The sequence below is a fragment of the Stenella coeruleoalba genome, assembly GCF_951394435.1.
Source record: "Stenella coeruleoalba genome assembly, chromosome: 9".
Taxonomy (NCBI): Eukaryota; Metazoa; Chordata; class Mammalia; order Artiodactyla; family Delphinidae; genus Stenella; species Stenella coeruleoalba.
This window is the reverse complement of record NC_137155.1, coordinates 30,026,463-30,043,299: the sequence shown is the minus strand read 5'-3', so window position 1 is coordinate 30,043,299 and position 16,837 is coordinate 30,026,463. Positions and strand designations below refer to the sequence as shown.

Below are 16,837 nucleotides of genomic sequence, written 5' to 3'. Positions count from 1 at the left end.
CCTGTTTTCATTGGTACCTGGTGCAGCTGTTTCTGGGCCTTTTCGGGGTGGGCTTCTGTGGAGAAAAATGAATTGCTGTTTGATTTTTCTTATTTTTTCAGTTTCTTTTTGGTTTCTCTTTTAATATCCAAGTTTTTCAGGTCTGCTAAATCAGTTAACACTCATCCATATGCTTTCCAGCTTCTGGAGTTCTGTTGCTGTTGTCTCCTCTCTTGCTATCTTTGTTTTGGCCCCATAGATTTATGCTTTTTTAAAAAAAGAGAAAAAAACACCTTTACTATTTTGGTAGGGTAGCCACAGTCAGCAGAGGTTAAGTGCCTTGGTTGAGTTTACCATCTTTATCTGGGAATGCCCAAGACACTTTCTGTTTTTTCTTCTCCCACTTATGATGGTGTCTTTGAAGTGACGAGGGTTAGTCTGCATTGGCTCTTGAGGATCAAATATCGATGACTACAGATGAAGGAGTTGGTGTAAACGGAGATGGAGGTACTTGTGGCAGATACACATGTAGTAGATGTTGTACTGTTTTGCATTCTGCTTAGTCCAAGGACACTGATAGAAACAATGAAGAAGCAATTCTTTTGGAACAAGAGAAATACTTGGAAAAAAATTCTTTCTGCTTGAACAAAATAACTGTGATATTTTAAAAGGTAGCTGTTCTATGCTGCCCAGCTGTGTATAACAGCTCAGTTTTGAAAGCAAAATGAGACTCATATACACATGGTATCCTATAAACTGTATTTTAAAATTTAATGTATGGTGGAGATATTTCAATATCAGTGAATATATGCCTGCATCATTTAATGGCCACACGGTATTTAACCAATTCCCTGAAATGTTTTTTGCTTATTTCTGATTATAAAAAAATTATTATAAGCATTCAAATATTATAGAAATGTACAACATAGATAAGTAAAAGTAGAGCAGAGAGAGAGAATGTCAGTTAATTTGGCGTATATCGGGGATAGCACACTTTTTCTTATAGGGCTAAATAGTAAATATTTTCAGCTTTGTGGGTCATGTGGTCTCCTTTTCAATAAATGAACATGGCTATGTTCCAGTAAAACTTTTTTACAAAGACAGGCAGCCAACCAGCCGTAGTTTGCAGACACATTGTTCGTCAAGCACATTGTTTTATTTTGAAAATGAGATTGTACTACATATACTAGTTTGCAGCTTATTTGTTTTCACTTAATTGTTGTAGATATCTTTCCATGTTATTACAGATAGGTCTGTCTCATCTTTTTAATGACTTAACATTGTTTCATTTTATAAATATTCCTTTTTTTCTGCTTATTCTGTAGTAATGGATAATTTATTGGTAACCTTGTGTGCTGGATTTAGTGCTGTGATATATGTGTATCTGTGTATATGAAGTATATGTGTGAGTGATAAATGTGTGGACATTTTATGTTTGTGTGAATGTTTCAGAAGGATAGATTTCCTCAAGGTGGAATTTTTTTGGCTGAAGGCATGTTAAATTTAATAGACACTTGTCAGATTGCCCTCCAGGGTGGCTCTACCGGCCCTACTAGCATTCTCCCAGCAGAGTGAAAGTGCCGGTTTCTTTCTTTCTTATTTTTTAATAGATTTATTTATTTATTTATTTATATTTATTTATTTATGGCTGCATTGGGTCTTCATTGCTGCGCTTGGGCTTTCTCTAGTTGTGGCGAACGGGGGCTACTCTTTGTTGCGGTGCGCAGGCTTCTCATTGCAGTGGCTTCTCTTGTTGGGGAGCTTGGGCTCTAGCCGTGCGGGCTTCAGTAGTTGTGGCTTGCGGGCTCTAGAATGCATGCTCAGTAGTTGTGGCGCACGGGCTTAGTTGCTCCGCAGCATGTGGGATCTTCCTGGACCAGGGCTCAAACCCGTGTCCCCTGCATTGGCAGGTGGATTCTTAACCACTGCACCACCAGGGAAGTCCGAAAGTGCCAGTTTCTCCCCACTATACCCATTCTATTTAATTTTAAATGGCTTCTAATTGTTTGCTTTTGCATTTCTTTGTTTACAGGAGAGGTTGAAAGACTTTCTTGATTGCTAGCTATTTGTATTTCTTGTATGTGAGAATGAATTGTTTGTATCCTTTGTCAGTTTTTCTGCTGGGAAATTTGTTAATTGACTGATCTTTTATAAAGATATTCATGCTGTCAGTATATGTAGCAGATGTCTTTCCTCTGATTTTTCAGTTGTCTAACAACTTGGTATATTGTTTTTAAAAATCTGTGTGGTTAAACATGTACATCATTTTTTATGGTTTAGTTATATGCTTAAAATATTTCTTCCAAAACTTACGTTCTCATATATTACTTTTTTTTTTTTTTAACATTTATGTCTGTAATATAGTTGAGATTTCTGATGGAAGCAGTAAGAGATGCAGGGTCATTTTTCCAAACTAGGTAGCCAGTTATTTTAGTTTCATTACTTAAATTCTGTCCTTTCCTCCATTAATTTGGAATGACAATAAGATGGGAATTTCATGAATACTGGAGAACTTGAACTTTCAGCCATCTATAAAACCCATTTCTTTCGTTGCTACTATACAAAAAGGCTAGTCCATCAAAAATATTTATTGAATGGTCTTCCCTTGAGCTATTTAACCTGATTTTCCTTGTCGGTAAAATAAACATAAGCTAATATATTTTTAAAAATGCTAGTCTACAATGAATTGTTACTATTGCAAAGGCCATGAACAAATCAATTGAACTTCTAAAGATTACTGTCTGTAAATCTTGAGCAGTAACTTGTGCTTTCTCTTTAAGATAACATTTCTAACTGTCTTATGTCTTATTCTCAGCATTCTTAGTTTTCCCTAAGAAAAGAAGATTTTTGTTTCTTCCCATGTAACATCTCTTTTGGATTCTGGGGTTTGTCTAGAACAATGAATTGGGGGTTCTTGTTCTGATGCCCAATGACTGTTATAGAACACGTTGCAGTTGACATGTGGTTTCCTACACCTGAATGTACAGCAACACCAGTCTTTTAACCCCTCAGGCTTTCCCAGCTGAAGTCTGACCCTGCTTTCTTTTAAGAGTTTTGGTTTTACTATCTACTGTGGTTGCTGAACACTTTAAAAAAAAATGGACTCCAAAAATATTTTCAGAGAATTGGAGAGCAGTTCAGTATTAATATTTAAATGCTTTCTGAAAATTAAGAAATGCTACCAGACACAGATAAAAACAAAACAAGATAAAACAAATACCCCTACAGAAGGCTTTTCTCTATAGCTAAAGAAGGGGCAGCCTAGCAAGACAAAAAACTTTTAGACAGGAAACCATTCTCCTCCAGCCAGACACCTCAGAAAAAAGTTGGTGACTGCACCACCAACCACATGATCAAAGGCTAAGTGAGGAGCATAGACTTCCCCCTTGTGAGGCTATAATGAGGCATCCAAACTCCCCCCACACCACATGGTACCAGTGGAGACCACATGGGGAGCCAGGACTTCCACCCTTGCATGGCAGTAATGAAGTGCTCATCTCCCTCCCTCTGGGGGTGATGTCAGAGGAATCCTAGTGGAGAGTCAGGACTTCTACCATGGCCCAGTGGTAAAGAGCATCCCCGTCACAATGTCAGTGAAGAGTACGTGGGCACCTGGAACTCCCACTTCCATCCAGCAGTGATGAGGAGCTCACAGGTAACAGTGGAGGCCAAGTGGGAACCTAGACTTTTGCCTCCACCTGGTAGTAACAAGGTGACAGCCCTCTGCCCTGCCACAGTGGTATCAGAGAAAACTACCTAAAATAGGAAGCTTAAATGAGATCTGGACTTTCATAACAAAATATATAAATGTCCAGGTTTTAAGTATAAATCACTTGTCATACCAAGAACCAGGAAAATCTCAAACTGAATGAAAAAAGACAACCAATGACAGATGTTATCTGAAAAAGGTTTTTAAGCAGTCGGCATTAAAAGTGCTTCAATGAGGAATTAATGAACACAAAGCAAGTGAAAGAACAGAAAGCATCAACAAAGAAATAGAAAGTCTCAGCAGATAAATAGAGCACATAAAGGAAAACCAAATGGAAAATTTTGAACTGAAAAATACAATGATTGAAGTAAAATGTGTGAGTCAGCAGATTGACTCAAAAGCAGGAAGGAGAGGACAGAGGAAAGAATCAGTGAACTGGAGTGTAGAATAATGTAATTACACAATCTGAACAGCAGAGGGAAAATAGACTTAAAAAAAAAAATCCCAATGCTTTAGGGACCTGTGGGATTATAACAAAAGATTTTACATTTGTGTTGTCAGAGTTTTGGAAGGAGAAAAGAATGAGGGCAGAGCTGGAAAAGTACTCAAAAATATAATGACTACCAACTTCCTAAATTTTGCAAGAGACATAGACCCTCAGATTCAGGAAGCTGAGTGAACCCCAAGTAGGATAAGTTCAAAAAAGTCCATGCCAATACACATTGTAATTAAGCTTCTGAAAACTTAAAAGGGCATCTGGAAAAGAAAACATTTTTAAAGCACCTAGAGGGACTTCCCTGGTGGTCCAGTGGTTAGGAATCCACCTGCCAATGCAGGGGACACGGGTTCCAGTCCTGGTCTGGGAAGATCCCACATGCCGTGGAGCAACTAAGCCCGTGTGCCACAACTACTGAGCCTGTGCTCTAGAGCCTGCAAGCCACAACTACTGAAGCCCTAGTGCCTAGAGCCCGTGCTCCGCAACAAGAGAAGCCGCCGCAATGAGAAGCCTGTGCACAGCAACAAAGACCCAATGCAGCCAAAAATAAAAATAAATAAACTTATTTTTAAAAAAAAACACCTAGAGAAAAATGACACTTATAGTGACAAAACAATTCAAATGACAGTGGATTTCTCATCAGAAACCATCAAGGCCAGAAATAGGTGGCATATTTTGTTTTAAGTGCTTAAAGAAAAGAGCTATCATTCCAGAATTCTATACCTGGTGAAAATATCCTTTAGGAATTAAGGGAAATCAAAGATATTTCTTAGATGAAGGAAAAACATTGTCACCAGCAGACCTACCCTAAGAGAAGGCTAAAGGAAGTTCTCTCAACAGAAAAGAAATGATAAAAAGGAGGAACCTTGGAACAATGAGGAAGGAAAGAACACAGTAAGTAAAAATAAGGGTAGGTCAGTAGGTTCCTTTTCTCCTTGAGTTTTCTAAATTATGATAGTTGAAGCAAAAATTATAACATTGCCTTCTAAATGTATGAAGAAGAAATATTTAAGGCAGTATCTTATAAATGAAGTAGGGTAAAAGGATGGTGTATTAGGGTTTTTGATAGAAACAGAGCAGGGAGAGGGAGAGATGGACTTGAAGAAACTGGCTCATGCTGTTATGGGCCTCTTACTGCCTGTTATGGGCCTGTTATGGGCCTGTTATGGGCCTGTTCCCATATGGGCCTGTTATGGGAAGTCCAAGATCTGCAGGGCAGGCTGAAAATTCTGACAAGAGCCAGTGTTCCAGTCCTGAGTCTGAAGGCAGTCAGCCTGGGGGCAGAATTCTTTCCTGTTCCAGGAACCTTAGTCTTTTTTTTTTTTTTTTTTGGTTCGCGGGCCTCTCACTGTTGTGGCCTCTCCCGTTGCGGAGCACAGGCTCCGGACGCGCAGGCTCAGCGGCCATGGCTCACGGGCCCAGCTGCTCCGTGGCACATGGGATCTTCCCGGACTGGGGCATGAACCCGTGTCCCCTGCATCAGCAGGCGGACTGTCAACCACTGCACCACCAGGGAAGCCCCTTAGTCTTTTTTTTTTTAAGCTCTTCAGCTTATTAGATGAAGTCCACCCACATTATGGTAAATAATCTGCTTTACTGAAAGTCTACTGGTTTAAATGCTAATCACATCTAAAAACTACCTTCACAGCAACATCTAGACTGGTAGATTTGTCTAGGTACCATAGCCTAGCCAAGCTGACCCAAAATGAACCATCACAGATGGTAAAGAGAGGTAAAGCTCACTCAAATTGGTAAAATGACTGTGGCACATTATGTATATGATGTAATATCTAGAACAATAACTAAAACTATACAAAGAGAGACATTTAAAAACCCTACAGAAAAATAAGAATTCTAAAAAATATTCAAATAACCCATAGGAAGGCAGGAAAAAGAAAACAAGGAAGTGAAAAACAGAACCAACAAAACAAAAGATGAAATGTCAGACTTAAGTCCTAATATATCAAAATTACATTAATTATAAATGTTCTAAATACGCTAGTTAGAGGACATTGGCAGACTGAATTAAAAAACATGACCCAAGTATGTGCTGTCTACAAGAAAGTCACTTCAAATTTAATGATATTGGCTGGCTGAAAGTAAAAGGATGGGAAAAGATATGCAAACATTAATCAAAGGAAAGCAGGAGTGGCTGCATTAATAACAGGTAAAATAGACATCAGAGCAAAGAAAACTACCAGAGTCAGAGAATTAAATTATATAATCATAAAACAGTCAGCCCACCCAGAAGAAATAACAATCCTAAATGTATCTACAAAAATGATAGAACTGAAAGTAAAAATAGATAAATCCGCAATTATAGTTGAGAATTTAAAACACTCCTTGCTCAGGAACTAATAGAACTAGACAGAAAATCTGCAAAGATATAGAAGAGCTGAAGAATGCAATCTAATCAGTGGAATCTTAGTTACATACACAGAAGCTCCATCAGCAACAGGAGGATATACATGTTTTTTAACAGTCCATGGAACATTCACCCAAATAGATACCCTTGGCCATAAAACAAATCTCAACAAATTTAAAAGAATTGAAATCATAAAGAGTGTATTCTGTGACTGCAGTGAACTCAAACTAGAAATTAATAACAGAGTGATAATAGGAAGATCTCCAAATAATTAGAAATTAAATAACACACTTCTAAATAATCTGTAAGTTAAAGAGGGAGCCTCAAGGGAAATTTTAAAAAATGCACTGATCTAAATGAAAACACAACATAAAAATTGTAGGACACAGCTAAAGTATGCTGAGAGGGAAGTTTACTTTAGAAAAGTACATACCTTAGAAAAGAGTGCATACTTTAGAAAAGAGGAAAAGTCTTAAACCCATAATCTAAGCTCCCACCTCAAGAACCTAGGTTCTTGAGTAAAACAAACCCAGATCAAAGCAGAAGGAAGGAAATGATAACGATAAGAACAGAAATAAATGAAATTGAAAGAAAAACAGAAAAAATCAGTGTAACAGCTTTTCTTTTGAAAGATGGGGGAAAAAACTGACAAACTTCTAGCAACACTGACCAAAAATAATTTGCCAATATCAGGAATGAAAAAGTGAGTGTCACTGCAGAACCTGCAGACATCAAAATCATAATAAGAGACTATTGTGAACAGCTCTACATGTAAACACTATAACTTATATGAAAGGGGTCAGTTTCTCAAAAAACACAAACTAGCACACTCACCCAGTATGGAATAGATAATTTGAATAGCCGTATACAGGCATACCTCAGAGATACTCCATTCCAGACCGCCGCAATAAAGCAAGTCACGTGAAGTTTTCGGTTTCCCAGCACATGTAAAAATTACGTTTACACTATAGTTTATTAAATGTGAAATAGTATTATGTCTAAAAAGCCAAATGTATCCACCTTAATTAAAAAGTTCTTTATTGCTAAAAAATGCTAACCATCATCTGAGCCTTCTGCAAGTCATAATTTTTATTTTATTTATTTATTTATTTTTACTGGTGGAGGGTCTTGCCTTGATATCCATGGCTGCTGAAGGGTGGGGAGGCTGTGGCAGTTTCTTAACATAAGACAGCAATGAAGTTTGCCACATCACTTGGCTCTTTGACAGATGATTTCTCTGTAGCATGCAATGCTGTTTGATGCAATGCTCTTGGATAGTGTTTTGCCCACCACAGAACTTCTTTTGGTATTAGAGTAACTCCTCAAAGCCTGCTGCTGCTTCATCAACTAAGATTATGTAATATTCTGAATCCTTTTTGTGTCATTTCAACTATCTTCACAGCATCTTCACCCGGAGTAGACTCCATGTCAGGAAACCACTTTTTTTGCTCATCCATGAGAAGCAACTCCTCATTCATTAAAGTTTTTTTTTTTTTATCATGAGATTGCATGATTTCAGTTACATCTTCAGTCTCCACTTCTAATTCTAGTTCTTTTGCTGTTTCTACCACATCTGCACATCTGATTGCAGATCACCATAACAAATACAGTAATAATGAAAAAGTTTAAATATTGCAAGAATTACCAAAATGTGACAGAGAGACATGAAGAGAGCAGATGCTGTTGGAAAAGTGACACTGATAGACTCACTCGGCACAGGGTTGCCACAAACTGTCAGTTTGTAAAAAATGCAATATTTGCAAAGTGGAATAAAGCGAGATATGTCTGTAACTGTTAGGGAAATTGACTTATAGTTCAAGAACTTACAAAAAAGAAATCTTCAGGCCCAGATGGTTTCACTGGAGAATTCTATCAGAAATTTTAATAGGGGACATCCCTGGTGGCACAGTGGTTAAGAATCCACCTGCCAATGCAGGGGACACGGGTTTGATCCCTGGTCTGGGAAGATCCCACATGCCACAGAGCAACTAAGCCCATGCACCACAACTATTGAGCCTGTGCTCTAGGGCCTGTGGGCCACAACTACTGAGACCATGGGCCACAACTACTGAAGCCCATGCACTCTAGGGCCAATGTGCCACAACTACTGAAGCTTGCGCGCCTAGAGCCCGTGTTCTGCAACAAGAGAAACCACTGCAATGAGAAGCCTGCACACCGCAACAAAGAGTAGCCCCCACTCACCATAATTAGAGAAAGCCTGCGCGCAGTGACGACGACCCAACGCAGCCAAAGATAAATTTTTTAAAAAAAATTTCATTAAAAAATTTTTTAATAGGAATTAGTATAAATACTACAGAGTCATTTTCAGAAAATAGAAGGGGAGGGAACACTTCCCAGTTCAATTATGAAGCTAGTATTATCTTTACACCAAAACCAAAGACGGTATAGGTAATTAAAAACTACAGACCAATACCCCTCATGAATATATATGTGTAGATCCTCAGGAAAAACTTAGCAAACGGAATTCAACAACACATAAAAAGAATTAAGATGAGCCCTGAACCAAGGTGGTAGAGTAGAAGGAGGTCCTCTCACTTCCTCTTGTGAGAACACCAGAATCACAACTAGCTGCTAGACAATCATCGACAGGAAGATACTGGAACTCACCAAAAAAGATACCCCACATCCAAAGACAAAGGAGAAGCCACAATGAGATGGTAGGGGGGCGCAATCACAGTAAAATCAAATCCCATAATTTCTGGAGAACACTTATACGACAGAAGTCCACGCACTGGAGTGAATGTTCTGAGCCCCATGTCAGGCTTCCCAGCTGGGGGGTCTGGCAACAGGAGGAGGAATTCCTAGAGAATCAGACTTTGAAGGCTAGTGGGATTTGATTGCAGGACTTCAACAGGACTGGGGGAAACAGAGACTCCACTCTTGGAGGGCACACACAAAGTAGTGTGCACCTCGGGACCCAGGGGAAGGAGCAGTGACCCCATAGGAGACTGAACCAGACCTACCTGCTAGTGTTGGAGGATCTCCTGCAGAGGTGGTGGTGGGGCTGTGGCTCACCGTGGGGACAAGGACACTGGCAGCAGAAGTTCTGGGAAGTACTCCTTGGCGTGAGCACTCCCAGAGTCCGCCATTAGCCCCACCAAAGAGCCCAGGTAGGCTCCAGTGTTGGGTTGCCTCAAGCCAAACAACCAACAGGGAGGGAACACAGCCCCATGCATCAGCAGTCAAGCAGGTTAAAGTTTTACTGAGCTCTGCCCAGGAGAGCAACAGCCAGCTGTACCCACCACCAGTCCCTCCCATCAGGAAACTTGCACAAGCCTCTTAGATAGCCTCATCCACCAGAGGGCAGACAGCAGAAGCAAGAGGAACTGCAGTCCTGCAGCCTGTGGAACAAAAACCACATTCACAGAAAGATAGACGAAATGAAAAGGCAGAGGGCTATGTACCAGATGAAGGAACAAGATAAAACCGAAGAAAAACAACTAAATGAAGTGGAGATAGGCAACCTTCCAGAAAAAGAATTCAGAATAATGATGGTGAAGATGATCCAGAACCTCAGAAAAAGAATGGAGGCAAAGATGGAGAAGATGCAAGAAATGTTTAACAAAGACCTAGAAGAATTAAAGAACAAAGAAACGGATGAATAATACAATAACTGAAGTGAAAGCTACACTAGAAGAATCAATAGCAGAATAACTGAGGCAGAAGAACAGATAAGTGACCTGGAAGACAGAATGATGGAATTCACTTCTGCGGAACAGAATAAAGAAAAAAGAATGAAGAGGAATGAAGACAGCCTAAGAGACCTCTGGGACATTAAACGCAACAATATTCGCATTATAGGGGTCCCAGAAGGAGAAGAGAGACAGAAAGGACCAGAGAAAATATTTGAAGAGATTATAGTAGAAAACTTCCCTAACGTGGGAAAGGAAATAGCCACCCAAGTCCAGGAAGCACAGAGAGTCCCATACAGGATAAACCCAAGGAGAAACATGCCAAGACACATAGTAATCAAATTGGTAAAATTTAAAGACAAAGAAAAATTATTGAAAGCAGCAAGGGAAAAATGACAAATAACCAACAAGGGAACTCCCATAAGGTTAACAGCTGAGTTCTCAGCAGAAACCCTACAAGCCAGAAGGGAGTGGCATGATATACTTAAAGTGATGAAAGGGAAGAACCTATAACCAAGATTACTCTACCCAGCAAGGATCTCAATCAGATTCAACGGAGAAATCAAAAGCTTTACAGACAAGCAAAAGCTAACAGATTTCAGCACCACCAAACCAGCTCTACAACAAATGCTAAAGGAACTTCTCTAAGTGGGAAACACAAGAGAAGAAAAGGACCTACAAAAACAAACCCAAAACAATTAAGAAAATGGTCATAGGAACATACATATTGATAATTATGTTAAATGTGAATGGATTAAATGTTCCAACCAAAGTACACAGGCTTGCTGAATGGATACAAAAACAAGACCCGTCTATATGCTGTCTACAAGAGACCCACTTCAGACCTAGGGACACATACAGACTGAAAGTGAGGGGATGGAAAAAGATATTGGAAATCAAAAGAAAGCTGGAATAGCAATACTCATATCAGATAAAATAGACTTTAAAATAAAGAATGTTATAAGCGACAAGGAAGGGCACTACATAATGATAAAAGGATCAATCTAAGAGGAAGATATAACAATTATATATGCACCCAGCATAGGAGCACCTCAATACTTAAGGCAACTACTATCAGCTATAAAAGGGGAAATCGACAGTAACAGAATAATAGTGGGGGGACTTTAACACCTCACACCAATGGACAGATCATCCAAAATGAAAATAAATAAGGAAACAGAAGCTTTAAATGACACAATAGACCAGATAGATTTAATTGATATTTATAGGACATTTCATCTAAAAACAGGTTACACTTTCTTCTCCAGTGCGCATGGAACATTCTCCAGGATGGATCACATCTTGGGTCACAAATCAAGCCTCAGTAAATTTAAGAAAATTGAAATCATATCAAGCATCTTTTCTGACCACAAAGCTATGAGATGAGAAATGAATTACAGGGAAAAAAACGTAAAAAACATAACACGTGGAGGCTAAACAATACGTTACTAAATAACCAAGAGATCACTGAAGAAATCAAAGAGGAAATCAAAAAATACCTAGAGACAAATGACAATGAAAACAAAACGATCCAAAACCTAAGGGATGCAGCAAAAGCAGTGCTAAGAGGGAAGTTTATAGCCATACATGCCTACCTCAAGAAACAAGAAAAATCTCAAACAATCTAACCTTACACCTAAAGGAACTAGGGAAAGAAGAACAAACAAAACCCAAAGTTAGCAGAAGGAAAGAAATCATAAAGAACAGAGGAGAAATAAATAGCAACAAAGAAAACAATAGCAAAGATCAATAAAACTAAAAGCTGGTTCTTTGAGAATATAAACAAAATTGAAAAACCATTAGCCAGATCCATCAAGAAAAAGAGGGAGAGCACTCAAATCAATAAAATTAGAATTGAAAAAGAAGTTATAACAGACATGGCAGAAATACAAGCCATCCTAAGAGACTACTACAAGCAACTCTATGCCAATAAAATGGACAACCTGGAAGAAATGGATAAATTCTTAGAAAGATATAACCTTCCAAGACTGAACCATGAAGAAATAGAAAATATGAACAGACGAATCACAAGTAATGAAATTGAAACTGTGATTAAAAATCTTCCAGCAAATAAAAGTCCAGGACTAGATGGCTTCATAGATGAATTCTATCAAACACTCAGAGAAGACCTAACACCCATCCTTCTCAAACTCTTCCAAAAAATTGCAGAGGAAGGAACACTCCCAAACTCATTCCATGAGGCCACCATCACCCTGATGACAAAATCAGACAAAGATACTACAAAAAAAGAAAATTACAGGCCAATATCATGAATGAATTCTGATGAATATAGATGCCAAAATCCTCAACAAAATACTAGCAAACAGAATCCAACAACACATTAAAAGGATCATACACCATGATCAAGTGGGATTTATCCCAGGGATGCAAGGATTCCTCCATACATGCATATCAATCAATATGATATACCACTTTAACAAACTGAAGAATAAAAACCATATGATCATCTCTGTAGATGCAGAAAAAGCTTTTGACAAAATTCAACACCCATTTATGATAACTCTCCAGAAAGTTGGCATAGAGGGAACCTACCTCAACATAATAAAGGCCATATACGACAAACCCACAGCAAACATCATTTTCAGTGGTGAAAAACTGAAAGCATTTCCTCTAAGATCAGGAACAAGACAAGGATGTCCACTCTCACCACTATTATTCAACATAGTTTTGGAAGTCCTAGCCACAGCAGTCAGAGAAGAAAAAGAAATAAAAGGGATACAAATCGGAAAAGAAGAAGCAAAACTGTCACTCTTGGCAGATGACATGATACTATATGTAGAGAATCCTAGATATGCCACCAGAAAGCAAGTAGAGCTAATCAATGAATTTGGTAAATTTGCAGGATACAAAATTAATGCACAGAAAAATCTCTTGCATTCCTATACACTAATGATGAAAAATCTGAAAGAGGAATTAAGGAAACACTCTCATTTACCATTGCAACAAAAAGAATAAAATACCTGGGAATAAACTTCCTAGGGAGGCAAAAGACCTGTATGCAGAAAACTATAAGACACTGATGAAAGAAATTAAAGATGATACCAACAGATGGAGAGATATACCATGTTCTTGGATTGGAAGAATCAACATTGTGAAAATGACTATACTACCCAAAGCAATCTACAGATTCAATGCGATCCCTATCAAATTACCAATGGAATTTTTCATGGAACTAGAACAAAAAAACTTAAAATTTGTGTGGAGACACAAAAGACCCCGAATAGTCAAAGCAGTCTTGAAGGAAGGAAACGGAGCTGGAGGAATCAGACTCCCTGACTTTAGACTATATTACAGAGCTACAATAATCAAGACAACATGGTACTGGCACCGAAATAGAAACATAGATCCATGGAACAAGATAGAAAGCCCAGAGATAAACCCACACATCTATGGTCAACTAATCTATGACAAAGGAAGCAAGGATATACAATGGAGAAAAGACAGTCTCTTCAATAAGTGGTGCTGGGAAAACTGGACAGCTACATGTAAAAGAATGAAATTAGAACACTCTCTAACACCATACACAAAAATAAACTCAAAATGGATTAGAGACCTAAATGTAAGAGTGGACACTATAAAACTCTTAGAGGAAAACATAGGAAGAACACTCATTTTTTTTTTTTTTTTTTTTTTTTGCAGTACACGGGCCTCTCACTGTTGTGGCCTCTTCTGTTGTGGAGCACAGGCTCCGCGGCCATGGCTCACGGGCCCAGCCGCTTGGCAGCATGTGGGATCTTCCCGGACCGGGGCACGAACCCATGTCCCCTGCATCGGCAGGCGGACTCTCAACCACTGCGCCACCAGGGAAGCCCGGAAGAACACTCTTTGGCATAAATCACAGCAAGATCCTTTTTGACCCATCTCCTAGAGAAATGGAAATAAAAACAAAAATAAACAAATGGGACCTAATGAAACTTCAAAGCTTTTGCACAGCAAAGGAAAGTGTAAACAAGATGAAAATACAAGCTTCAGAATGGGAGTAAATATTTGCAAATGAATCAATGGACAAAGGATTAATCTCCAAAATATATAAAGAGCTCATGCAGCTCAATATTAAAAATACAAACAACCCAATCCAAAAATGGGCAGAAGACCTAAATAGACATTTCTCCAGCGAAGACCTACAGATGGCCAAGAAGCACATGAAAAGCTGTTCAGCCTCACTAATTATTAGAGAAATGCAAATCAAAAGTACAATGAAGCATCACCTCACACCTGTTAGAATGGGCATCATCAGAAAATCTACAAACAAATGCTGGAGAGGTTGTGGAGAAAAGGGAACCCTCTTGCACTGTTGATGGGAATGTAAATTGATACAGCCACTATGGAGAACAGTATGGAAGTTCCTTAAAAAACTAAAAATAGAATTACCATATGATCCAGCAATCCCACTACTGGGCATATACCCTGAGAAAACCATAATTCAAAAAGAGTCATGTAACCCCAGTATTCATTGTAGCACTATTTACATTAGCCAGGACATGGCAGCAACCTAAATGCCCATTGACAGACAAATGGATAAAGAAGATGTGGTACATATATACAATGGAATATTACTCAGCCATGAAAAGGAACGAAATTGGATCATTTGTAGAGACGTAGATGGACCTAGAGACTGTCATAGAGAGTGAAGTAAGTCAGAAATCAAATATCGTATATTAATTCATGTATGTGTAACCTAGAAAAATGGTACAGATGAACTGGTTTGCAGGGCACAAATTGAGACACAGATGTAGAGAACAAACGTATGGACACCAAGGGTGTGGGGGTGGTAGTGTGATGAATTGGGCGAGTGGGATTGACGTGTATACACTTATGTGTATAAAATTCATGACTAATAAGAATGTGCTGTATAAAAAAAAGTAAAATGAAATTAAAAAGAATAAAATCAAAAAATCAGAAAACGAAAAAAAAAGTAAATGGATTAAACTCCCCAATCAAAATACATAGATTGGCAGAATGGATTTTTTTAAAAAAACAGGATTTAATTATATGCTGTCTATAAGAGATTCACTGTGAGTATAATGACACACATAGAAGTTTGGGACCCTAATCAATAGGACTGGTGTCCTTATAGAAGAGAAATAGACACGAGATGCATGTACAGAAAAAAGGCCACATGAGCATACAGTGAGAAGATACCCATCTGCAAGCCAAGGAGATACCCATCTGCAAGCTATGGAGAAACTAAACCTGCCATAGCTTTGATCTTGGAATTCCTGTCTCCAGACTGTGGGAAAATAAATTTCTGTTGTTTAAGAAAAAAAGTAAGTATATGGCAAGTTATTTTATATTAGTTTCACATAAGTGATTAGAATGTTATATGTATGACCCTAAAAAAAAAAGAAAAGAAAAAAGAAGAAATACCGTGACCAAGTGGCATTTATTCCAGGAATGCAAGGCTGGTTTAATTTTCAAAAATCAATCAGTGTAGGGACTTCCCTGGCAGTCCAGTGGTTAAGACTCCATGCTCCCAATGCAGGGGGCACAGGTTTGAGACCTGGTCAGGGAACTAAGATCCCACATGCCACATGGCAGGCGTAAAAAAAAAAAAAAAAAAAAAAAATCGATCAGTGTATTCCATCATATTAACAGGCTAATGAGAGGGAGGATGGGGTTACTGTAAAAGGGCAATACAGGGATAGTTGTGGTGAAGGAAATATTCTGCATCTTGACTGTACCAGTGTCAGTACTGTAGCTGTGATGTATGTAGTTTTACAAGATGTCACTGTTGGGCAAAACTGGGTAAAGGGTACAGGAATTTCTGTATTTGTTATTTCTTGCAACTGGATGTAAATGTACAGTTATCTCAAAATAAGTTATTTACCAATTAAGAAAAAAAAACCTAACAAACCTGTAAAATGCATAGTCCTTATATTCTAAACATGTTAGAGGGAAGTCAATCTCAGAATTCCTACTAGAAGTGGTTTTAATGTGGCTATTTAAAATGTAGATTATTTATGATTTGTATTATTTAGTCAAATCCATTATCTAGCTTTTGTTTTCTCACTTAAGAAAAAATTAGGCTTATTTTATGGTCCTAGGCATTTAATTTGTTTATAAAGTTTGATGAGAACATGTCGATCTACTCATGAGACCTAAACAGTGTGCCTTGCAGCCTTAAGTAGGGAAGTAATAAAATATTTGTTGAATGATATAATTTATTCAGCACTCAGTAGGAGAAGGTAGCTGTATTAAAAGTGTAAAAGACTAAACAATTAATGTACATTTAATTACAGAGTTTATGAGGCTTTTGAAACCACTTTTACCTAGCAATTTGCTCTGATATTTGAATTCGTTCATATTGTTTAGGAAGTATTCTTGTTTTATTGCTAGCTTCATAATAAAACTTTACAGTGAGTAATTCACTTTGATAATCAAGAAGTGACTTCTGAGTTTTCTCCCTTGTACAATTAAGCATATGTTAGTGGTGGTAAAATATTAATATGAATTTGAAAAATATTAATAAGGAAAAGTTTTTGACTTAGATACTTTAAACACTTTAGTTTTGTTTTCTGGCTGCTTTGGGTCTTTGTTGCTGTGTGTGGGCTTTCTCTAGTTGTGGTGAGCGGGGGCTACCCTTCGTTGAGGTGTGCTGGCTTCTCACTGCGGTG

The 16,837-nt window shown here is 38.2% G+C and overlaps 1 protein-coding gene across 2 annotated transcripts in view; it reads left to right on the top strand.

Moving 5' to 3' along the window:
* CCDC126 (coiled-coil domain containing 126) overlaps nt 1–16,837 on the top strand; it is a 54,201-nt gene that overhangs the window by 28,396 nt on the left and 8,968 nt on the right. The gene's annotated exons all lie outside the window — the stretch shown is intronic.